The sequence below is a fragment of the Athalia rosae genome, chromosome 2 (genome assembly GCF_917208135.1).
Source record: "Athalia rosae chromosome 2, iyAthRosa1.1, whole genome shotgun sequence".
NCBI lineage: Eukaryota > Metazoa > Arthropoda > Insecta > Hymenoptera > Athaliidae > Athalia > Athalia rosae.
In genome coordinates, this window is record NC_064027.1 from 4268278 (window position 1) to 4295034 (window position 26757).

Genomic DNA, 26757 nt, shown 5'->3' on the forward strand with positions numbered 1-26757 from the left:
ATGGAAGAAGAAAAAAACAAAAAAACCAATGCCTGTGTATAGCCGGTGAAATTAGCATTGCTAAAACTTTGGCATCTGACTTAATTAGGGGACCTGCCTGGCAAAAAACGGAAGTTAAGACTCAGACGTACCAACGACGACTCTATTCGGTTCGATTCCAGTTCAACCCCGAGGAATAATTTACGGTAATAGCACCCCGAAGCTAGTCCTCGCAAACGACTGCGAATTTAAAGGGGAATAAGGAACAAAAAAAAAATAATTCAAATTAAAACGAACAACAAAAATGGCGATTATTTTGCCGATTTATACACCTACCGTGTAGTAAAAATTAACGGGATAATAAACGGGAACTGTTTAAACCCCCTGGTTTTTTCCACCCCTGCGTTTTTTTTCCATTCCTTGAGGAATTACGGAGACACCCGCTGAATTCGGGGCGTACGTACGCTACGTAACGATATTAACCCTGGATTCAGCCCCCCGACAAATAAACCACTGGAATTTACACTTCGGCTATTACTTCAAAACTGCACCTGACGGGTTATCTCAATTTAATTGGCTCGCTATTCTGCTCCGAATAGAGTGCTACTCCCTGCGTTATTTTTCCTACCATCGACTATTGCGCCCCCCTCATCACCTTCTCCTTAGACGATGCGCCGCTTCCGTCCGACAAAACGAACGAACACTCGAGCTTTCCTTGCTCGCGGAAAGACCGCGCCCGACACTCTCGGCATTTGTGCGGTTGATTAGTTTTCGCTACCACTGAAAATGATGATTCCCGAACATCGTGAACTCCGGGGATGCATCCGACTCGTTTACGGATCGTCCGATTTCGAATCTAACGAATTCTGTTATCAGTAAAATTTGGAGCTTGATAGAATCGAATTTTGGAAATCGGCGATACCCGCATTTCAATGACAGCTGCGGTTGGACGTTCGAATCCACGAGAGAACATTTCTCGACGGCTGATGTTTTAGATTCGACTTTTTCATCTCGATAATCCGAGAGAGGGCCGCGGGCGCCGTTAAGATTTCCTCATTACTCGAGAGGCTCGTGCCCGCAATAATGTACAATCTTGACTATCCGTTGCAGGGAAAAGAGGCTCGGTAATTCCATGAGAGTACTGCAAGTGTAAAAATAACTCCAGGGGTTACGAACGTATAACGCGACTAACATCCATCACTTTAATTCGCAGTCTGAAACTTTAACTACGCCCACTGCGCTCATAACTGTCATGCGAAATTTACATTTTCAGAATATATCATCGCTTTTACGCATGAATCTCTCGCGGTCCATGTTTTTGAAATAACAATGTATTAAAAGTATTAACAAAAAGAGTCCTCCCTCTCGCGCGAGGTGATCTAATACATAGTTCAAGGTCGAGCGAATGAATATTCCTCAAACGCTTTAACCGACAACCGTCGAACTTCGCGAACTGGAAGAATAAAGTATATACACTCCGTCTCCCGTACAAAGATAAAAAAAAAAAAAAGAATCACGACTGGATGAGAAACCCCATAAACTTTTATGGCCTGTATTAATTATCGGGACGAGCCAAATTTTTTCCAAGTACACTCGGGGCTGATTAATCGCATGTTAGGCGAGGCGATAACATAATATCATAACCATGCTTCAGCTGACCTCAACTACGTATCTCATAGGGCAGGGCAAAGCTTATAGCCTGGATTAATATCCATTTCGTTGAGGGTAAGTCGAGCGTAAGAAAATTCCATTCGAATTTATACGGCGCGTCATTTCACTGACAAGCCAGAAAGTGGTTTCGGGCGTGATTTTTCCCGTATCGAGTGGTCTTCGCTTTTTTTTTTATTTTTTTTTATCCATTCGTTGGTCGAAAATTGAAAGTTCTTCAAATCGTCGAACGACGACCGTTTCCCGACGTATTTCCCGACCGGTAACCGGCTGGAAAAAAATGGCGGAAGAAAAAAGACGGTCGTGAATCTGATACAGTCCCGGGGGGTAGCCCGAAGTAAAAAAAACGATGTCATTTCGCCGTGATAACCTCGGTAATCCGGTTACAATGACGGAATTTAGTTAGACGTTAGTTGGAAGATGACACGACGAAGGTTGAGGGTAGTTAAGAGGCTGATTAAAGCTTTATTATAATTCCGAGGGGAACGGCTACAGAGAGGAGGAGAGAGAGAGAGAGTGCATCGCGCGGACATAGGTAAAGGAATAAGGCAACAGACGGCGGATGAGCCCCCGAGCAACCCTCGAGGACGCTTGGCTTCCCGTCTTTCCACCCCGCGATCTCACCCCCTCCCCCTCTCTCCGCCCCCCCCCCCCCCCCCCAGCTGCGTTACCCGACATAATTGATAATTTTACCAGGAACGAAACCTTGTTTGGCAGAGGATCATCCGTTAGTTCGAGTTGAAACCATTTCTGTCCGTCGACGGGCGCTGCATGGCCAGCCCGGCGAATTACTATCGCCTGCTCGCGGGTGACACCCGTTAATTCAAAGTAACTCTCAACGGGTCGGCAAAATTTAATTACGAACTGACGTACGGCCAGTTTCTACTTTCCTCTGTATTTATCCGCTAATATCCCCCCTCCCCCGGAGCCCGGGGGAATCTTTGCTCCGGGACAAATCCGCCGGATTAAGCCCCGCGAGAGCGGATGCGCGGAGATAAGATTGTTCGAATCGCGAAGCTATGAAAATACTCTAGGATGTGGATGGTGTAATCCAGAACGCGCCGTACCCCCCGGACGTGCGGATGATTCAACCGGAAACTACGCCTGCATCTTTTTCCATTGATTCGCATCCCGCACCGGCTTACTAAAAAATTGCACCGTGTGTAAACTGACTCCGGTAAACGGGGATGTAACCCATTACCAAATTACAAAACTCGTTGCGATACGAGCGAAATGAAGAAAAAAAAAAAAAAATCCGCAAAACTGAGAGAATGAACGAATGAATAAAAAAATTGATGGAAGAAAGAAAGAAAAAAAAAAAACATACTTCCAAGATGATAAAAATGGAACTATACTTCCGTTTCTATCTACGTGAAAGCTCGCGGCGTATACCTTCCTTTTTCCGATACCCCGACGTGAAAATGAAACTCTTTTACCCGGCGCTCGATGTTTTCCCGAAACTTCGGTTTTGCGGAATCGCCTCGGTCTTCCGCACAGCCTGCTGGAGTTTTTTTTTTTTTTATACGATCCAAGATAGTTTTTTTCGAGGTCGAGGACTGACGCTTCTTTTTTCACCCCTCGACGAAGTTTCGCGATACAAGCGAAATCTTGAATCCGCCGTTCGTTTCGCACGTCACACTCCAAACCCTGTCGACTCAAAAACTGATGAGATTCGCGTAAAACGAGGTGGTCCTAGGTTCTTCCGAATGAATGACGTATCCCAACTGCTTCAATTCGCTTGATCCGCGCGAGCATTATGTAAACCATAAACGCGCGTCTCTCGTCAAGCTAGAAAACTTTTGTCGAGGAGAGCGGTTTACGAGGCCAGCGTGACACACGGGTGCACGGGTAGGGGAGCTTTCTCGCTATTAGACACATTCCGAGTCCCCCGGTCCCCCGACTCCGTCGGAGTCAAAACTGGAGTCGGCGAGGCCCCGTTACGGCGTAACCGCAGATGATATTGTCTACGTTCGTTCGCGTGGAAACGTCGGGCTCTCGTCCGACCTTGAAGCTCAGCCGCGGCGTTACAGCCTCGAGAGTTTCGCCAAATTTCTATCCGCATAACTCCGCGTTACGTCTTCTATTGTAGATACGGCGGCAGTCGCCCTATGTAGTCACGCGATTAACGTTAGCGAGAATGTGAGGCAGAAAGAGAAGCGGCGAATGACACACGGGGACCGAACTACGTCTTTGACTTAGGTCTGGGCAAACATTTGCGTTGGCGGAAATTAACACCCTTCGTTAAACTCGCGTTGAATTTCGAGATCCGTTCGTCTGTCCGTCTCTGTGTGTGTGTGTGCGTGCGTGTGTGTGGACTGGGACGGGGAACTTCGATGGTCCGAGTTAACTTCTCGGACGAGGGTCGCGCTCCGTTTGGAAACGATCGCGAATTTTATCTTAGCAGCACCGCGTTGTCGCGGGATCCCGCGACGCTAAATTTCGGATCATCTCGTTTGAAATTGTCCAGATAGAATTTCTGATGTAATAGGGGGTGTACCTCGGATCCGACTCCTCTACGCGGAGATTATAAGGAAACGCGGGGGGGGGTACGTAAATCTATATTGATGAGCGGGAGGGAGACAAGAACAGGCGACCCGTTTCGCTTCATACAGATCCAACGTTCGGACGATTAGAGAACCCCTCCGAGAACCCGATTAGAACACCAAGAACTATCCGTCTGTTCGAATACGTTATCAGGTTTGATAGCCTGAGATAATTTGTAAATGGGGGTTTACCGGTTACCGCCGATGGATATACACACACACACACACGCCTACCCCGTACGGTAGTTATATAGGGCCGCGGTATTTTAGGGGAGGGGAGGGGGGTGGTGAAGTGTCTGCCGGATTACTTCTAGCGGAAGAGTGACTGAAAATGGTCGCTGCGCGTTCTTCAAACCGTGTCGAATTTTATCGATCGATTGATCATTGAGCGCGGCGAAGAGTCGAGAAAATTCGCCGACCGTGGTTTGCGCGGGACGTTGAGAATTTCGCGGCACAAACGCGCGAGCAAATGGTCCGACGAAATTAAGGGATTGTTCGGTAGGAGGGGTCCGGGCGGCAAAGCGTGGAGCGGGTTCGACGCGTCAGTCCGCGTGTCACTTGCTCGATAAATTTCCTCGCCTAATCCCTAAGCTCTTATGTAAATGACGGCCGCCGTTGACCGCGGAATTTCGCGCGTATATGTAGCTTCCAGCGAAACTTCGGTATATCTTTGGGGGCTCGGGATTCTCGACGCTACGATCCGGTCTCCGCTGGCGCATCGTCGTATATTGGTAAAAGCTATTCAAACAGCGATATACCGATAGCCTCGAAGTTAAACAGAATGTGGTGATTCCGGTCACTTTGCCCGCGGGCTAAATTTCCGCACTATACCCTCCGTCGAAAAATTGACGTTCGCTCCGACTCGTTTCGCTGTGGAGAAAAAAAAACGCGCAGAATTCGACTCGATGAATTTCCGCACGCTTGTACGAAAAATCATTTATGCGGATGACGTTGTGGTCGCGGTAAATTTGAAATCTTTTTTTTCGTTTTTCGTTTTTTTTTGCTACCTCAGTACCAATTCCTTCCATCGCGGCAACCTTCGGAGTAGAAAACTTGCGAGTTCGGAATGGTAGTAAATTTGCTCCATTGGCATGAGTAGGCACCTTTGGAAAGAAGATCAAATATTCCAACAAAGTCCATGTGCAGTTCACCGGTGGTCTCGAGTGTTCCACTTCGTTTATTTCCTTCTCCTCTTTTTCCATAGCTCGTCCTCCCACTCCGGTCTGACCGTTCGTACCGCAGACGGAGTATAGACGGTCATGCGCTACATTGAGAAGGTGCTCTTGATATCATCCCCCAGGTCCGCGCACTTCCGCTAACTCGGAACACGATAGTTTTGAGCAATAATTTTTACCTCAGCGTATATTTGTGCGCCATCGGTTCCTCCGTTCTCCCCATAGAAAGTTGAATAGTTATAATTTTCGTTGTACGTTTCTGTCGGTTTATGGTAATCGGTTTATCTTTTTACCTCCCCCTCTACTTTCCATCCCTGTAAAGTTTGCGAAATGCGACGAAGCTATAGTTTTACCATAATGCATGATAAAAATATCAGTTGCGCAGTTTGTTCGTATGACTTCGCGATACATTATCGTAAAGACCGTCGCATTGAACAAACATCCCAGTCCGCTTTCGGTTTTTTAACTTCTTTTTCCATCTTCCTCAAATACGTCGATATCAGTCGGATCCCGTATGAGATTCGTAACAATCGCCGGGCGTAATCGAATTCGGGACGTTCTCGATCATCTCGAAAAATTTCACCCATTCGATGACGCAATTTTGTCGCTGAAACGAGAAGAAGAAAAATACCGACAACGCGGGCGTGAATTTTCCGACTCGCGCTAGATAGTTCGGAGATGTGCAGGTGAAATTTTATTCAAACTATGTCGAGTGGCTGGCCCCCCCGTCCCTGGGTCAAGGTTATTCGAGTTGAACGAGGTTGCCTCGCTCACTCACCGCGTATCTCATCTTATTCAACCAACCACTCCGGAAATCTCTCGAGTTAATTGGACCGTGGCGAATCCCGGGGATGTCTCGTTCGTGCCTTCCGCCAAGCGACTTTTCATACGCGTCCCCCACGTCGTATTCCCCCCCTCCCTGCCTTTTTCGAATACGTCGCGTATATCTTCATATACCTATATAGGTATATACGAATTTATAGGCACGATCTTCCGGTACAATAGAATACGCAACCCCGCGGGAGATGATGTTCCGAAATTTCCGGTTATAACGTCTTTCTCGCAGACGTTCCGACCGCCGCGCCGTACGAATTGCTTTTTACTTTTCGACGTTTCTCCGGCTTCCCACGGTATCGCGCGCCTATACCCGCGATTCTTCACCCGAATATTTTTAACCGTATTCTCGAATCGTCCACGCACGTCCTGACACCGTGACGGACGATCGGACGGATGAAATTTGTCGTTTTATTCCTCGCGTTATTGGGACTCTTTTTTCTGTTTTTTTTTTTCTTTTAAAAAAAAATTTCGGACGAAGGCAAATCCGCCTCGAACACTTTTATTGCATTTTCAGACGTCCCTTCGATCCCTAGCCCGGGTACGTTCGGTGGATTTTTTTTTTTTTTTTCATATTTCAAGTGGAGGAATATAATCTCATCAAAGTCAACGTCGAGCCAGACTTGTATCGCTGTAAGATCTCGATCCGCTCGGTTTCTCCGTGTTGTCCCTCGTCTTCTCAACTTGGAAGACATTTATCGCAGATAATTACGTGAAACTTGACATTTCTCGCGGTATATAACGCGATATGAACAATCCGAGCCGCCTGTTACTGTCGCTGTTACGCACCGCGTCTTCGCTAATATACGAGAATTCGAAGGATGCGCGTACCGCTATTGTAACAGAAGTCCGAACGAAGACTGACGTTCAGCGGAAACAATATCCTTAATTTCGTTATTTTTTTCTTCCAACAAAATTTTCACGATACCGCGTAGCCTTCGCGTGCAGAAGATACGACGTTTCTCATCGAACGATTGAAGATGCGACGTACATTCTTGATCGGAGATACGATTTTCCAAGCGACAGTGATCGGAGCGTCGATCTTATCGTTAGCGAATTTACCGCGTAGGAATTATAAGCTCTGCGAACAAGGCGAACGTTTCGATATATACCCATAAGCGCGGAGGGTACAGTGTATTATTACCGTTATAATATTATTAATTCGAAAATCCACCCCTCGAAAATGTTGCAGACGGTCTGATGGTAATTTATGTATATCTATACAAGTTCGCGGTGTAGCGGGTACCAGTCGCGTTCTAAGTAAAGGTTTATAGGTTTACCCGAAAATTAGGTATTAGATATACTGGCTGTTGTTTACGTGTAACGCGTACGTGTATACGTATACGTATAAGCGCGTAACTCTGTGTAGACGATATTGAGTAATACGACTTGGTTGAAAGTTGGACAACCGAATATGTAGTCGATGTATGGGTAGGTATGCGAGCGGCTATAGAACTTCGGTGTTGAAACAATAATTATGTGTGCGTTTAGTTTACTTTGTCTCTGAAATTGAACAAAGCTAATTCAGCGATTGGTAAACACAATTACCGAGTTTCTGGGTGGTGCTACGTTAAAATTATTATTGACCGCGAAGTAGCTGTACGCGGGTCGTGGTATAGCTAATATATCCAGGACTGTACACAGGTATACATATACCGCAAGTACGCTCGAACTATAACGAGCCATTAACACCGCCTAAGTGCGTCTTACTTTAAAATTGAATCTCCGGAGAGGTATTACGGTTAACGTTTTAATTGATTAATAACCTAATCCTTCAACTTGGCGTTAACGCGAAATGTTTATCAACGACACGGAGTAAATGCATAGATAATTTTCACGAGTTACCCCGACGGGGTTATCCGAGACACCAATTTGCAAGTAAAACCGCTGAAACCTGAAAAAAAAAAAAAGGAGAGAAAAGTAAAATAGAGAAAATTTCTATCAACGTACCGCGACCTGCGAGCGAGCGACGGCTGTGGAGAATTTTCAAACAACGCCGGTTTTCCGATGGGCTTTTCAGCTTTTCCCAACGGAGCACCCTGTACAACGATCAAGCGATACGACCGCGCGTAACCTTAAAGCATATATTACACGTGTAACGTATGCCTGTACAAAAAGTTTGGCACCGGGGTGCGATACGAGTGCCGAGACTCGCGAATTGACTGTTATTTCGTACGCGGTTATCGTTCGTCCAACTGATCCGAAATTAATGGGCAAACGCAGTTCCCAGCCTGCCGCGGCGTCCTTATCTTCCTCACCCTTTCTCGATCGAGTCTGCTTTGATTTTTTGCTCAAAAAAATGAAAAAAAAAAAACACAAGCTCCGTACAAATTTATTATAAAGAAACAAGAGTTCGTTCGAAGGGGTGGAGGACTCAAATTCCAGGATGGCCCCTGATCGTATTATCCTAAAAAAATGAACAGATAAAAATCCGTCAAACTGTGTGACGATTTCTGTTCATACGAACGGAGAATGCGGGTCATTTTTGGAGCTGGATGGCATTTTAGTTACTTACAACTTCGCTGATTTTTTGTCGGGAAAACATCCTCGCGGACCTTGTTTCCCCCGTTATTTTTCGCGGTATTTTTCAGTTCTATTTATTCGCGAGACTGCCCCGTTTACATTATCGAAACGTTCCCCGTTCCGGCGACGGCCGGCCATAAATTTGATCGCCGCGAGAACGTTTAAAAGAGCTCTCCGTCAGAAATTTGTCCAGCGATTTCTTTTTCTCCGACGCGTAGGTTGAGATCCCCGCCAGGACTCGACGAAACAGATTACGCGGAAAAATGGTAGAGAAAAGAGACTCGGGCGTCGTTTGGCCTGAAAAATATCGGCGTCCCCGAGGAATTAAACTGGCGTCAACCTCCGCCCGCCTACTCGTAATACTTCTGCCACGGCCGTACATCACGCAGTTTATTTATAGGCAAACTTGCGGGTTTCCGAGAGTACGTATAAAGAAAACGTTTTTCTTTCACCTTTGAAAATTCGACAAATTAAACGAGCTTTGTTTCCTTCCTTTACATTTGTCTTTTTTCTCTACTTCTGATTTTTTCTGTAATTCTCGGACCCTCTGACGTCAAGTGACTTTAATTACCCGAGGGAAAAATACTTGCCGAATTTTCGCCGATCCTCTCTTGCTTCTTCGCAGCTGCCCACTTGACGCCCGCGCGCGACACCGGTCCGCCGTCGCCCCGCAGATGTGAAAAGGGCAAAGATACCGCGAACCCAAGTGGTTTTCGCACAAGGGGTCCATAACTTTCGTGCCGAGAGGACTTCAATCGGCTCTCGCCAAAAGAAAAGAGAAAGAGGAGTGAGGTATTTAAAAATTCCGTATTTACGCTACAAGGGGACCACGTTGTAAAGTTACCTACAGCGATGAAGTCCAATTCGTTTTTTCCATTTTTTTTTTTTTCATTTTTTTGTTTCTCTTCTGCAATTACTGCTTTCATACGTACAATTCAACGTTGACTCTGTAAATTGTTTATTAATACGTGGAACCACTTTTTGTTCCTCGAGTTCCCCGACGCGGTGGTACAACGTAGGTATACGACTCATTTTTATGCAACTTTATGCATCGCGTGTGCCGAAAATATCGTAAAATTTCACTCATATTGATAGAAAATTTATTGATTTTTGTTCGCGTACGAGCTAGTGGGATACGGAAAATACTGTGATATACACGCCCGAGTGTAAAGTTCCAAGAACAATTTCTTCCCATCTAGATACTTTCCTAACGGGCAAACCATTCTTCGAGCAGATAGAGCAAAAAAGGAGAGAGAAAAAAAAAAGGGCAAAGGATTCGGAGATGTGCGTCGGTTCGGAGTTACCCTCGGAATTCTGGCCGCGGGGCATTTCGGAGGACAAGGGTTGGAACGGTGAATATTCAGTGCTATTAAAATTCGAATGAAATATATATATTTCCTATACAGAGACCCTTTACCCTTTCGGGCGAGCCGTCGTTACGAGGAGAATAGTAGCTGGGAAGATTGGTCACCTTGGTGTCCGTTTGGTGGGGGTAACTTCCCTCTCCCTCTCCCTCTCTCCCTCCATCATCGCTTTCACCCTTTAGCGGCGCCGCCTATACGTATATATACGGAGAGGCACCGCCCGCGCCGTGCTTTTGCGGGGTTTCAGAGATTGCCGCAGACCGATAAAACGCCTCTTGGCGGCCAGCTTATACAGGCTTAGGTACTTTTTAGGTAACGAAATTGTACCGAACGACTCGAGGGTTCTGACTGCAGCTGTCCCGAATGGGCTGTTTTCCTCAATGTCGGTCAAATGAACGCAACATTATATCGGGTATTGATACTTACGTAAATATGACCGGACGAAACGTTTCGAGGCCTCCACGTAATTGGCCGGAGAGTCGATATACCGCACATTCTTTGCTCGATTATCCTCATCCGTCGGACTTTTTTTTTTCCTCTTTTTCTTTTTTTTTTTGAGAGAGAGAGAGACGAGTTTTTTTTTTTTACCACGCACAGTTTACGCAAATATCGTTGCGATTTCGATCATCCGAACAATTTTGTTGGCTCTATTGGATTTGATTTTTACTACTTTTTTGTCTCTTCCGTTGTTAACCGAAAACGCGTTTCCTTGTTTATAGTGCGGGGGGCTGAGAGTGCGTGACACAAGGCTTAACGGATATCTTATAAAACTTATCCTCCCAGCACCTTTACCTACCAGGAGCTCGTCGTTTCCCAAGAGATTCTAATTTCCCTTCGAAATTGCCAATTTCTCCTCGATCACTTAGCAATATCGCTGTCATACCATACAGCGGGTGGTTGTTATCGGGAGGGCCAGCTGGCATACGCCTTTGCCGATCATCTTCACGTACCAAGACAGAAATAAGGTTACGCGTTCGTATAGGCGTAAGTCGAATATTCCGCGTCAAATGGGCCACTTTTTCGAAAATATTTTTACAACTTGGTGAAACTTATCTTTGATTTTTTTTCTGAAACCCTCGAAGTCTTGAGAGACCCATAAATCGAAAAAATCCAAAGGGGTACCCCTTGGAATTTTAGCGACTTTGGGGTAAAAAATAAACATTTTTTTTAACGTGTTTCATATGTCATTCTTATGGATTTTGACCTCAGGAATCCAAATCTGAGAGAAAAATTGATCTATCTCTAAAATTGACCGAGTTATCGCCAATTTTCACCTTTTTGGGGTCAAAAATAAAAAATTGATTTTTTAGTCTATGTTAATGTAATTTGAGCTCAGGAATCCGAATTCGAAAGAAAAATTGGTCTATCTGCAAAAATGATCGAGTTATCCCCGTTTTTTCGCATTTTTTGGCATAAATTTGAGGATATCTCGAAAGGAAAAATTCGTAGCTCAATTTGGACAACGGATTCGTGTTCCTGAGGTCAAAATACATAAGAAAAGTGCCATACGATCAATTTTAAAAAATAAAAATTTTCGGTCAAAATTTGAGATTTTTCCAAGGGGTACCCCTTACGATTTTTTCAAATTTTGGCCAAAAATTTTTATTTTTTAAAATTGATCGGATGGCACTTTTCTTATGTATTTTGACCTCAGGAACACGAATCCGTTGTCCAAATTGAGCTACGATTTTTTCTCTTCCAGATATGTCCATTTTTATGGTAAAAAATGCGAAAAAACGGGCATAACTCGGTCATTTTTGTAGATAGATCAATTTTTCTTTCGGATTCGGATTCCTGAGCTCAAATTACATTAACATAGACTAAAAAATCAACTTTTTATTTTTGACCCTAAAAAGCTGAAAATTGGCGATAACTCGGTCAATTTTAGAGATAGATCAATTTTTCTTTCAGATTCGGATTCCTGAGATCAAAATACGTAAGAAAAGCATATTAAACCAAATTAAAAAAATGATTTATTTTTTGCTCAAAAATCGAAAAAATTTTATGCTGTTCTAATGGATCTTGATCTTAGGAAGTCGAATCTGAAAGCCAAATTGGTCTATCTGCAAAATTGATCGAGTTACCGCCCATTTATCCCTTTGCAATGCGGAGTATCGAGGATATCGCGATGGGATTTATTCTCAGCTCAATTCAATTCATTCAGCTGTTACAAATTTCGCGTTTGTTGGTCTCAAAAAAAAAGTGCGCGTGGAGTAAAAGAATGGTCGCAATTAGCACCGAGTTATACAGCATATAACAACCAAGGCCACGATAACTTTAACGCGTCTATTTCGTAACAGTGGATGGATTTTCTTTCCGTCGATCGATTCCCTCTCTGTTATCCCTATCTCTAGAACTCCTAGGGTTATTAAGTCCTCTACCGAGTCAATATATGTTAAGATTGGGCTTTCAGTGTGAAGAATATTGATAACTCACACAATGCGACGACACGCACAAAGGGAGAACGCGGTAAAAGACGGTTATTAAGGTTTCTCGGGACCAGAGTCAAGTCTCGACTAACGTTATTCGGATCCGGGGAAGAAATAAATAAAAATGAGACAGCGAAGGTACAAAAAGGTTGACAGCGCGGGAAGCGGGAGAGCAGAGAGACAGAAAGAGAGAAATGGGACGAAGTCTGACGGGAGCGATGAGCGTAAGACGATCTCAAAAACCCCCCAACTCCAGGGTTCGAAATTCGCTCGTGGACCGATTCGTCCTTGAAAACAAACGAAGCGAAGATTCGGTTAGTTCATCCTCTGGATGTTCGTAACTTCGGTTATTTCCCAACGACAACGTGGCAACGACGTCGGAACATGTAAACGTACACGATACCGCGCTCTTTTCTCTCATTGTTCGCGGCGTCGTCGAGTGGAATAAACGCGAGTAAAACACACGAGTTTCCAGGAAAAAAATCTAGCGTGAGCTAGAAGATTGAAAGTAGAAAGACGAAAGACGCTTGGGGGAATCGGAGACACGACCGCGGGAACGAAGGGAAAATGGACGCGAAATCAGGCGCGATTCGGGTCGCCTGTGAGAACACACCTAACGCGTGACGGTCTTCTTCGCAATCGCGGCGCCGGAGCCATCGGGAGCCCGAGGCTCTCTTTTCGCGGAGTTTGAGAAGCCAGGAACCTACTGCAATCCCCCAAAGATTCGAGCGTTAACACGCGTTCCATCCGATCAGACCCGCTATCAGAGCCTGATGCAATTACAGCCATTCGCGATTTCCACCACATACGCTACCTCCGCCCCCAATTGTCACAGTTGCACGTGTCCCACACGGAGGATTCAACCGTCTCTTTTATTTTTTCCTCCCCGCGTCGATTCGTTCGAAATTGTTTTTTTTCCCAAATTAAGTAATTGATGTAGAGTCTCTACGATGTAAAAGCAAATCGAATCGGCGTACGCGGTGGGATTAATTCGCGGAGAAGCGTCAACGTTCGTCCTTGGACGTCATTCGGGTGGCGTAAAGATTCCGAGAGACGCGCGCGAGTTTCAATTAATTACTCCGGTGGTAAGAAGGTCGGTCGCGCGAATGGGGCGGGCGTGCATACGCGAACGACGACGGTGAAGATTCTCGTTATTAATCAAGGAAGAGTGCCTACGACTTACTAGGGCACTGTACCCGAGGCTTGAAATTTTCCACGCTGTTTCGGGGACGAATCTAGCCTCGTCTTTTCCCCTCTTCTTCTTCTTTTTTTATATTCGCCTTCCCTCCGCCATTCCCACTCAGCGAGGAGCGTCTTGCGCTCGGCAAGAGCGCATTCGCTATCGTAATCACCCAGATTCGACGTCTGACGTATCTCCCGGCACCGAGTCAGAACGCGAGGGTTGGAGACTCTCGCGAAGTTAATGAAAAAGAGTTTTTCGCGTACAACCGATGCACGGGTAACATCGGATACCGCGCGAATACGACGCACGGATTTTGAGGCGCAGCTGCCGGTTCGTTCGACCTCCGAGAATCTACATTCCGGATATCGTCTGATTTCTCGTACCGCTTAAGGATTCCTCTCGATGAAAATTACGAGATAAAATCCCGTTCTCGATTGTTACCGGATACACCACCACCCAATGTACTCGGTCGGCCATTTTGCGAACCGCGAAACCGTAGGGGGGTGACGCGGTACGTACTTCGCGGTGTCGCGGATGTACAGCTTCACAGAAATTCTTAAGGTCCTGTAAATTGGAGGGCTCCGGGAATAACCGACCCAGCTCTTATTCCCGCCCCCCCCCCCCCCCCCCACCACCGCGGGATCATCCGATCTCCTCTGATAATTCCATGACTACGCAATATTCGAGGCTCGCGAATTCGGTGTATCTAGGCGCTCTGTCGTTAATTACCGCTCCGTATCAAGTTCTCGATTATTACGGAGGCGGCAAGCGAGAGAGAAAGGACGATTGTAGGGGGTCGGAAAGGGGGGGGGAAAGATTTAGTGTAGTTTTCGACGGTGTTCACACGTCGAAGCTTCTCAACGTTCTCCGTACAACAAAACCCGACGAATCACCAACCTACCGACGAACGAGCGTTTATTGTAATACAGATTCGAAGGGGTCGATAGAAATTTACAAACCAAATTGTAAGACACACGTGCGCGTCTGTTACCCGCCTCTACTTCTACGACCGTAATCGTTATAGTTTACCGTAGATTTTCAATCGAACCACCCATAACATTGGAGTAATGCACATTTTTCGCGATACGATGGAGATGAGGAAAAAGAGAAAAAAGATTACGTCAACATATTTTATGCATTCCAAAGATGTGATATACTTATGCTAGAATGCGATATCTAAGTGAAAATTTTCCCCGAAATTTGATCGATCTTCGTCACATCGAACGATCAGAAGCCGTCCATGAAACCGTCAATGACGTTGAATTCTATCAAATCGATCAAAAACTTGATACGAATTTCAGTTCGCGGAAGACTTACAACGTGATTTAATATTCGTTGTCGCACGTACAATTTCGCCACGTTTCGTCCCGTCCCAAATTGTGGCTATAAATTTCATATATATCTATATATACACACACACCTATATATTCAGAGTTTGTCGCGACCCCTGCGTAACCTCCGTAGATGAGTTCAGTCCTCGCGGGTAGGTAAACTTCTCCCCTAGCTTGGCAACGTTATAGCTTCTAGAATATGTAGAGCAACGCAGCCGGTAGCGCCTACGAAATATACGCGTAGGTCTATAGCGCCGCGGTGCCGAAAAGTTCGGGGGAGGGAGGGGGCGCGACGCCGAGTTTCCGCGTAGGTCGTCGGGTCGTCGGACAGGTTGACCGGTCGGTGTACGCGCAGAGGTACGGCGGGGTATACGTGGCGACTTTAATCTCGTGATTAAAATTTTTTTAACGACGCGACGGGGACGCGCGACGCTTCGCCGTTCGCGTGGGTCGTAGCGGGCATAAATCTCCTCCGAATGAACCCCGACGCGGACAAGGATATATCGGCACCCTGCGAGTCGCGCGAAAAATGAAAATTCGTGCAAAATACGAAGCGAGTAGGAAAACGAAGCGAGTGCGATGCACGTACGCTCGAATACGTCCGGATATATGTACATGTATGTATGTATAATAATACAGTTCTCGCGGAGAGATAACCGAATGCGAATGTGTCGGCCGGTTTGGCGACACGTGACCTTTCGCGCAAACCGTCCAGCGAATGTTACCGTGGCTAAAGATGTGTTGGTACTGTTCTCTTTCCCGGCCAACGTTCGGCTCATTTTTACGTTTCGTTTTATGCCCTTTATCTCAGCTTAATCCACCGCCCTCGCACTCCTCCTCGTTCGCGTGTTACATGGGTATGTACGCGCGTATAATATACGCGTATATTCGCTGCTATACATAAATACAAGCACGCGGTTTCCGTTACTCTCGAGCCACGGCACAGCGAGCGGAAAAGAAGAAACTCTGATTAAATTGCGCGAACAATAATTGGACAGTTGCGCGAGAAGAAAAAAAATAAAAAATAATAAATAAATAAATAATCTGAGAATAAAAATTTTTGCCCCTGGTACATACATAAGATTTTCATTCAAAGTTTTTTCAACCGTGAAAAATACGAGGCGTCTCGGCTCGAATTGCGGCCGACTGATCCGAGGGGATATTATAAACGCACCCGATTCCCGAACATTTTTTCACTCCGTACTTTTTATGTATGTATAGCGAATCGGTGGATATCACCCGGGTCTCCCTGCGTACGTTATTTGCCTACTGTACCTACAGCCGTGAATCCGTGAGAATGAGGCTGGATATAAAAAAAGAAAAGAAACGAAAGAATTCTTTCATCAGGTGAAGGCGGGGCGAAACGGGGTAGGTACTCGAAGAATCCACGAGAGAAAGAGAATAAAAAAATTACAAATCCAGAATGATGTTCGAAGTCCTTTTCGATCATTTTGAAAAAAAATCACACAATTTTCGGGGTACCCCATATTGCTCTGCGTCATCCCCTGTATCAAGACTTGTTACGACTGCATCAAATTTACCCATCTAACCGATTTTTCAAACTAGAAAAATAAGTCCATTTCCTGAGCAGAAAATGCGGTTTTATTTTGCGATTGCGCCGCGTCGCTTTTTCCAAATCATTATTTCTTTTCTCCCCAACCGTAGAGCAAATCTTACGACGTACCGTGAGTGTGTGTTTTTTTTTTTTTTTTTTTACCGGAAATCGATAGCGGCTTTTCCAATTTTTTACGAAGATTTGAATTTTCGGCTCACCCGGGTTCGTTCAAACGCTTCAATCTAAACGTTACGGTAGACCTCGGGCAGCGGGAGCGGTTATGCTCGCGTTTCATGTTCATGATAAAAGGATCGAAACGACCACGCGGTCATTAAACTCTACAATTATTCTTCAGCGAATGTCGTAATCGGGGGAGAATTGCGGTATGGGTACGGGGGCGTGTACGTATACCTGTACGTATACATATATATTTCTTCGGAATTCACGCGCATTCGCACCCGAAGTTGATTCGGTTGTTGGAACATATTAAATTAAAGCTACGCTAAACAGCACCGTCGCGACGTCGCGTCGTGGAATCGACGTTGTACACCCCCCTTCGTAAATTCGGAAATATTATATCCGGGCACGCGCATTATCGAGGCTGTTTTACAACCGGTATAAGCAAGACATATATTTTGATATTTTGAAAACCGAATGAAATTCGATAATCCGCTCGTTTTCCCAACTAAAAGTACAACATCCGTCAAATCTCACGATTACCATTAGAATGGAAAATGTTTACCGTTCAATTTTAGCGCTGATATATCCGACCGTGCAGTTATAGGCTACCCCAAGGTTATGAATATTCAACCATCTGCAATTGGTTCGTTCATTCCAAATGAATTCGGATGAATTCATAATGCCGCTCGTTGCCGACCACACGGAGACAATGCTTTCGAATTATTCGCCATCGTAGGAAGAAAATTAAGGACGTTTCGTATTTTTCAGACCATTTTCATCGTCGACGTACCGGCGGACGAAGCGATGAAATTAAAAAAATTGATTGTCGCAGTTTTTTTTTTTTTTTTTCGTTATTCGTTACACGTTTTCACGCTCGCCGATAATTCTGTACCGCGTCGTTGACGTACCTGGGTTTCGATATCTATAAATAATTAACAAATATGCGCCAGTCGAGATGATGTCGTACAATTCATCGGAAAAACCGAACCGTTTCGAAACCAGTGCGCGGCTGTGCAGATAGTTGTTGAATCGGCGAACAACGGAGGGAGAATATGTAACTGACCGATACGTATAAAAGGCTCATTAAATTAAACAGTTAATTACGGCAAAGAGACTATTTAATATTAAATGCCCGAGCTCCATTTTCACAAATCCATTGGCGTCGGTGTTAGCGAACATCTACACGCGTATTCGTCCGCGATGTGGTAGTTTATACCGCACCGGTGGGATAAAAGAGTGCTTTTTATTACCGCATATCATTGCACACAGCATTAGAAATTTTTTCCAACCTGTATGACCTCCGTTTCAATTTTGATTGTGTGCGTCGCGAGTGCGCGAGGGGAGCGGAGGCGTGAATTTCAAAAGGAAAGGTTATTACGTGCGAACGCGCGCTACGTGTAGTTATACGAATGAATTTAGGGAGTTCGTAATTAATCATCCCCCGCAATAACCGGACACTCGATTTTTTCCCCACGTCGCTCTGAATTAAAAAACGAAAGATGGGGAAAAAAAGCGAAAATAAAAAACTAAAATTAAATAGAACAAACAAACGACTGTTGGCTGAATTTATTTCGAAATTAGGTATCACGAATTGTGCACTTTTTCGTTATTATACATCTCTTGATTTTTTTTTCAAATTTGTTTGAAATTTACTCGGCGGCAGGAATACCATTCCCCGCATGTTTCATCGCGGTCTCCGTTGTAATTGATTTTCCGCGAAGGTCGTGAGGCATCTCCGCGGAACAATGAAAGTAAATTAATTAAACAACAATAATGATGATAAATATCATATACCGGGTGTGAGGTGTGCACGAACCGGTTCTGCAGTTATATAGGTATATATACATACATATATATATGTATATAAGTGAAGCGTGAAACGAAGGGGAAAATATTGTTGCCGTGCCGAGTCAACGACAAAATCTCGTTTACAAAAGTTTCCCCCAGACTTTCCGCGAGCTCTTCTACCGTTCCCGTGATTTGCATATTGATGAAGCCTGCGGAGAGAATATTAGTAACTACCTCCATTAAGGTTTCTTAACTTGGGGCGCGAGTTGACGAAAAAAAAATCAAATGAAACAAAAAAAAAAAAGAACAAAAGGCGGGTAAGTTTTTCTATTTTTCTTTTCTTTTTTTTTTTGCTTTTGGTCTTACGCTGAGATCCTTAAGCAAGTTTACCTTAAGTTTCCGACTCTGCGTGCAAACAATAACGCCATCCTATATATGTATATATATTGTGACAGTTATACGCGTATCATCTTTTTGCAAAAGTGAATTCTGCACGGTGTGTTTTGTACATTATACGAGTGTAGTTTTCACTCGGCGTTACCCTCTTATTTCTTATTTAGTTTTCTTACGCGCGAATCTCAAGTTTTATCCGTACGATAAATTTCACGAGAGCCGCATCTGCGAAGCTCGCATCTACCTGCGAAGGCTTTACTAATAAGCTCTAAGTACAACTACGCGAAGAGTCGAATTTACAATTTAAAATTATGCAGGCGAAAGATTTATGCATTATTTATATCGACGAAACGCTCAGCGTTTACCGGGCGACCGGAACGAATAATGTGTTGGGAAAAGGAAAGAAGATGAGGCGATATTTTCCATGTAGGAATCTAACGTCAATTCGCGTCGAATGCCGGGCAGAAAATTGCTCCGTCCGAATTCGGTGCGTAGAAAATAACGGAAGTTACGAACATATGTCTGTATACACAATACGGAAACGCGCGCATACGTACGTATGTATGTAATAATTTTCTACGGCACGTTCGCCAGGCGAACCGGTAGGAATATAATCTAATTATCGATGACGATTATCGCATCAATTTTCGTACCCATGGGAATTTACTTACTAAAATTGTCACGATGATTCGCGTCCGGTTTAAACGGATTAAAGTAGTAATATGGCGGTTAGAGAGCGGCGGGCGTGATCGAAACTATACCTTCGCTACTGAATCAACTAATCCTGACATGCCGGCCACGTCAAGTGCGAACTTTTTAAACAAGACAAATCAATTACACCGCATTAATACGGAAAACTGAATAGTCGAGTTCGAATAGTTGAACCTAACCGGCCGTGTAATCGAATCTTGCGATTAACTCGTCGCTCAACTTTGATTACGAGTGAAATTAATAATATGTGCGTTACAGACGTCGCTGTAGGTAACCGATAACCGGCGTTGCGATTAATTAATTTTTTTTAATCATCGATCGAATTATTTATGTACGCCCTTTCGATGTGTGCGTGATTTTCAATTCCCGATGGATCAACTGAACAAATAGCATTTATGCCGAGAGCAAAGTGAAAAATAGTGGAAAACTTTCATCCCCTCCGGAACAGCGGAATTAAATTTAAACACAGATCGATGGAGGTATACTACGAAGGGGGCGGGGGGGGGGGGGGGGGGGGGGGGAAACGACGACAATAGAAAAATACGTAGGAGATAGATTTCTTCGTGGCGGCAAAAAAAAAGTGTTCATAAAGCAAAATTGGTATTTCATACACACCGGGTGACATGTTTCCGCGCGACGACAAGTTTCGGTGATTGCGAAACAGGTTCGATTCAAATTTTTATCAAGAATAAATGAAGGGGGAGCGAAAAGGTACGGAGAGAAAATCGAACAATCTTTTACACCGAATTCACAACGAGTATCGATTCTCATTTGATTGAATTTTTTTGCCTCTTCGATTCCGCGTATACATTGTTCGAAATGTTTCAATTTTCATTTTTCGCCCCGCACGTCGATTGCCCGTCCCGTAACACCGCGTTCTCGATGAAAAATAAGACGGCGTAATCACGGTCGATGAAAAATTCGCAGGTAATGTAGCGGAAAAATGAATACACGTATACATACGTATAAAATGAAAAAATGAAACAAAGTTCGTACAGACGCGAAAGACGAACGAAAAGTGAACAACGTCGAGGTACTTCGTGGAACAATATTTTCAACTTGCATCGGCGGAGTATCGAGAATTGCGAAGTAGGTATTGCAGGGCGATAAGCCCCGAATTAAGGTTCGGTCTAATCGAGTCTCGGAGTTTTCGCGAGAGTGATAATAACGGAAGCAGGAAGCTTTTCGCGGGGTTTGGGCTTTGGCGGGGAGGTGTCGAGCGCGAGGTGCCAGGCGGTAGCGAAATTAAGTAGCTAACGAAATAATGCTCTTAAGATAAACGCTTGGACTAGTTTGTCTGAATTTAGCACGCTTTCGAAATTAATTATGAAGTGACGCCGGAGTTTGAAAACCCGTTTTCCTTTCCGAGGAAGATTAAGTCGAGCTCGCTCGTCGCGCTTACGGCCAACAATAAGTTCGAACGATCGACTTTACTTCGGACGCCTCGAACCCGAGAGAAAAATCAAAAAACCAAAAAAAAAAAATACAAACAAAAAAATACAAAAAATACAAACGACCGCGGTAACAACGACTGGACCAGGTATGTACATCGCACGGGTCGCTCGGTGCGCCCTGGGATCGTAACGTAGGTTCCGTTTCGTCGTTTAACGTCGATTACCCGCCAGAGTTGAACCGCGCTCGAAAAACAGTTGGAAAAACGAAACGAAACGGGGAGTCCTCGCATTCCGGCAAATAAATGAAAAAATAAAGAAATAAAGTACCCGGTTCAATTGCCTCCACTCGACGAAGTCGCGCGTGCCCACGGTGTTGGCGCCGCAACCGTACCGCGTTTGTACCTACATCCGTAGGATACGTACGACCGGCCCCCCCCCCCCGTTTATCCGCTCTCGTTTTCTTCGGCTAAAATATATATCCGATCATATTTCGGCAGTTTTGAGCCGCCGGATTTAAAGAGCGGTACGGTGTTATTTCACGCGGTGTGGACGTTACGGTTCGCGCGACAGCTTCAACTTTACTCGCGGCTCGTATACTCGATTCATCGATCGCTCGATTGTCGTCCGTCCGAACGAAGGGTGGGTCCGACCTCCGCACCCGTTGGATACACGAAGCGCTGCGAGGCGAACGCTGAAGGTTTAATGACGAATCAATTTTTCAGTCAATAGCTAATTGCCAGTCGGGAGAAAGAAATCGCTACAATATTTTTTTAATCAAACTCCGCAGCGGTTGATCACTGTTTTGTTTCCCGGGGCCGGACGCGTTTCAATTACGCGAGGGGTGGGCGCACTCGGTGCACTTCGCACGCGGCCAGACGCTGTAGAATCCCCTGTACGTTACGTCGTCTGTAGCGAAACCCCGAACGGCGTCTTGATCTTGAAATAAATTAAATAATCGCGATTAATTTCAATCGACCCCTCGTGAAAATTTCCAAGATTCATTTCAACGTAGCCGTTAATATTAATTTCATTAGCGGGGAAAAAACCCTTCGAATTTAGGTTTCTTCGTTTTTGTGCGATATCGCTAAGTGTATACTGCGAAAACAGCGTAATACCGATCGTTCTTTAACGGCGGGTTGATAAGCGTCGGCGCACACAGGACGCCTGTTCGCATCCCTTGGCTTTGGTAAATGGCAAAGTCACAATATATACATATATACGTACGTTATGTACGTATACGCGACGCTCGCGAGGATGCTCGAGGCAAATATTTATCCGCACGGATTGCTGTTTGTCCGCGACGCTGCTCGTCCCAATATCGTCTGCCGCAGCTCGTCCCACGCTCGCTTGGCTCTCCTCGGCCGAACTTCTCGCCCCCGTTCACCGCCGCCCGGATCGTCGTACCTGGATCGGTTCGATACGTCAAACGTCGAGGAAGAACGGCGTCCCCCAGACGGCCGATCGGCGCGATTGAACGATTAATTAAACTTTTGACGACGACTCAAAAAGTACGCCGTGTGCTCGTATCGCACACACACCCCCCGCGATTGCTTATCCTCTCGTTCGCCGAAATTGCCGAGCGCTCTTTTTTTTTTTTTCAGCCGCAACGACACATCCGTAAACTTTAGCGCGCCCTACCTTCCGCACGGACCTTTTCGAGAGGCTTTGCAGTTCGGCGGAAACGGATGTGCGGGAGTTACAAGCGGAATTTATGCCCTCCGCGGAACGTGATTCGGAAACGTAGCTAAATTTCAAGCCGAATTCCGTAGGCGGGAGTGTTACGAGGGTCACGTGCTCACCTGATCCAGATGCGGTGCTTTCGATCGTTCGAAAATAATATTTGACGTCGAGTCGATGCAGCGATTAATGGAAGCTAATTCGAAGCTTCTCCTACGCCCCTTTCGGGTGGCTGAGATTCAGAATAAAAATGACAAGATCTCGGAGCGACGTAGGTACGTGGTGTGGAGTAAAAGCAACGATAACGTTCCAGAGGTTACGGTTAAGGGAAATTTAATAAAATCCGACGACGTACGGTTCAAAGACCGAGAAAACAATGCGGAACGGACGACGCGACGACGCTGTACGTTTGATGCCCCGAGATAATAATTTCCCCATTCAAAGTCGGACAATTATTCTTTTATTATACGAGCAAAGTTTTATTGCAAAAGTGATACTGCACGTACGTTATACGTAAATAAAAGTTGAGAAAGATTTTTTCAGTTTTATTTTCACCGAGCGTCCTCCTCATCTATGTAACCCAAGAGATGTGAAACGACGCAATACAGAGAATATGCATATACATAAATATATAATGCGTGCGGAATAAAATGACAGAGTAGGTATAGAAGGAGAGCGATGATGATTCGGTGATAAAAATAACCCTCGTACAGAATCGCAGTTTTCAACTCAACTTGTAGGTGAAGTTTGAAGGGTTTGGCTCACCATACGCTGTAGATTTATGGTTAAAAAGATGGGAAGTTACCGGGGAAATAAAACAGCCGCGCAACACCTACGTGGACCGCGATTGAGGCGAATAATTTTCTCCCCCGATCAGAGAAAAATATGATTATAAATCGAAAAAAGAAGGGAGACAAAAAACCCACAGGGGAAGAAGGACGATAGATACTTCTCGGCGAAGTGAATGTAGCAACGATTTCTCAGTTCGCCTTATCGGGGCAAGAAGTCCGATAGGTGAGATATTGGAATATCTTTCATTACCGAGGCGAGAGTCCCAGGTGGGATCCTCAGGTTCTCACGCCTGTAAAATCTTGCCGTCAAGTCCTCTTTCATCCGCGGTCCCTGGGGCTCGAAGTTAGCCTCGCGGAGCATCGAACTTCGAACCTAAAGCCCACTTCCGTTTCACGACGAAAGATATATATATATATCGAACGTACGTACCTTATATTATTATAATCCTAAAAAATCGAACGACGCTCTCTCGGTTTACGATAGTACGGAAGGTACGATAGTACGTACGATGCCGTTCATAAATCAGCAACGGCGGACCTCATAAAATCGGAAAAATGGGAAACCGTCGTAACGGACGTTTGTTGAAATAATGTATAAAATGTGGAGATGGACCAACGGATTCGGATAACTCGTATATACACAAAGTATATTTCATTACACGTCTACGACTTAACGTCACCCTTCGATTTTACAATAACTTATAGTTTTATGGCCGCGTAAATTGCTACGTGGAAACCCGTCCACTACGAATAAACAGGGCGATTCTCTATTCCGAAATTACTTCTCTCTCCGCTATTAGACAAAAGTTCCGACATTTTAAATGGCTTTCCAAAAGTTTCTTGCACGCCGACCGATCGACCGGCGGTGGCGGGGGGGGGGGGGGGAGGGGTTACCGTCTGCGAAACAATGACGCAGTCTCGTCGAACGTGCGAGCAAAATCGGCGAAAGTCTCTCGCGATTTTTGGAACGAAAATTTTCGAACCTCGTCGCGTGAATTTATTTTTCCGGAACCGTCCGTCTCGGCGTCGCGCGACGATCGGGTCGTACGGGCGCGATTTCCACCGAGAGACGAAGCACCCCATAAAACCATCGAGGTTCGGTCGTAAAGAGATCGTGAATATCCGAACGTCGATCGCCGCGGCTAATTGTCGGCGTATCGCCGCCGGAGGAGGTGTGTAAAGTGCCGCTCGTGTTTCGAGTGAGCAAATAATGATCAACCTCGTTGCACCGCCATTAGTTCTATCCACAAACGAGGTGAATTCTGGCAACTAAAATGGTAGCGCGGAGTCGTCTCAACGTCTGGCAAAACCACCCGTATTATATACATATACGTATATATAAAGTGCCACGACAAATTAAACGATCGGTAATTGCAGCGAAACTGGAAAGTTTCCGCCGGTAGACGCGAATCGCCGAGATCTACGTAGGGAACTGTACACGGGGACATCGTGAGTTCGTAGGTCGTAAATATGAAGAGGAAAAGAAATGAGGGCGAAAACGTGAAAGGTGCGTACGATAAGTGGCCCAAGTTCTCGAAAACTTTGCCGTTTGGTATCAATGGCGGAGGAAAATATTCCACTCTACGTACGGACGATTCGAAAATAAGAAGAAAAAGTGCAGTTTTCAGGGGGCGTTTCGCTCCCTCGAGTGTCATACCGCGAATTCTTTCCATATAAATTTATATCCCTTTTTCATAGATATCGAGGGGGTGAATTTTTAGGATATTTGACAAACCGTCCGATGTTGTTTACCCTTGGCGCAGTCGAGTAGTCATCGTTCCCGAGGGTATACGCGACGCCGACGTAAAAATAAAAATAAAATAAAAATAAAAACAAAAAAAAGAAACAAACCCTTTACGCGCATAAATTTTCAAAACGATAATTCAGGTGTACAACAACGCTATCGTAGAATAACGGCTTCTCCGTTTCGCGATATTTTATCGCTCCTCTCGAGGAAAACGTCGACGTCCCAATTAAAGCGAGTGACAAAAAAGTGTACAACTACTTGTGCGAAGAAAGTCGAAAAGACGGGAAAAAAAAATTGCGAAGGACGCGACTCACCTCGGCATGCAGCAGGGGGTGCGCGCAGGTGACCTCGGCGTCAATATCATGGTGCCATGCCGACCGAAGACCTCTGGCCGGACCGTCGAAGACCTTCGCCTCGTCGTGGCCGAGCGCCTGTTGCCTCGGGCTCTTCCCTGCTACCGACGCGTCGTTGCTCGTCTCTCCCGTCCACCGCATTCAATTCAACACCACTTAACACACTTTTGATCTCACCACCTCCGCTATACCGTCGTCGTACCCTGTACAGCGCTATCTGAAACACAATTGAAAAAAAAAAAAAAAAAATTGAAAAGAATAATCGGCGATTAAACGGTGGATAAAGTTCGTTCGTTCGTTCGTTCGTGATCGGACCGACGCGATCGATCCGTAAAGAGTGCGGTGAAAACTGCGAGTTCGTAATATTGGAGGTCGTTCGGTCGCCGGAAATGTGTTTTGATAGGTACGGTAGTGTACGTACGAGGGTGTTTCAGTTTGGGTTACGGAACGAAAACGCGTCGAGGGATAGGAAGTTACCGGCACCTGACAGCGACCTAAATTTCTAGCCGGAACGTACAGGCGACGGTAGTCTCACGGCTCTTATGATAATGAGCTTTTCCAGGGTGGCTCGACTTGCGGCTCCGTGCGGGCAAACCTCGAGGGTCCGCGAATCCGAAAACCACCCCTTTATCCACCCACATTTTACCACCGTCTCTCTCTCGTACACCTCTATGCGTGCACGCGCTTTCGTATTTATTATACGCGCGCGACCTCCGGACTTTGGAGAGAATATCTTTAAAAAAAAAAAAAGAAAAAAAAAACAACGACGGGCGACTCGTAGCGACGCAACGTTAACGCGACGCGTATGTAAAACTGGATGAAACTACCGCCGGGTCGTAGAACAATCTCGTTGGGCTGCCCGGTCAGAGCGGCTGTACCCTACGCGTGTACTTATTGCCGCTGGGGTACGAGGAGAGGGAAAATATCCGTGGCAACGGCGGGTTCGGTCGTAGAAATTTTCTCCGGCTTACCGTATGAGGAGGATGTTCGCGTTTAATGCGCTTTCTTACGAGAGACCATGCGACAATATCTGATAACGACCAATTTGAGCGTACCTCCTTACTATACCCTCGCTGCAGGCAAAGAGGTTCGAAGGAAGGGAAGGAACCCTTTGCATACATAGCGTTTGAAATTGCTGC

The 26757-nt window shown here is 45.4% G+C and overlaps 1 protein-coding gene across 3 annotated transcripts in view; it reads right to left on the reverse strand.

Moving 5' to 3' along the window:
- The window catches only part of LOC105692249 (TWiK family of potassium channels protein 18), a 168427-nt gene that overhangs the window by 64938 nt on the left and 76732 nt on the right, over positions 1-26757 (reverse strand). For 2 of the 3 annotated variants that reach the window (XM_020856048.3, XM_048649279.1), the window contains one exon: positions 25580-25835. The gene's annotated coding sequence lies outside the window, so the exon portion shown is untranslated. Of the gene's footprint in view, positions 1-25579; positions 25836-26757 lie in introns of those variants that run through there. The other variant, XM_048649280.1, reaches the window with a different exon arrangement.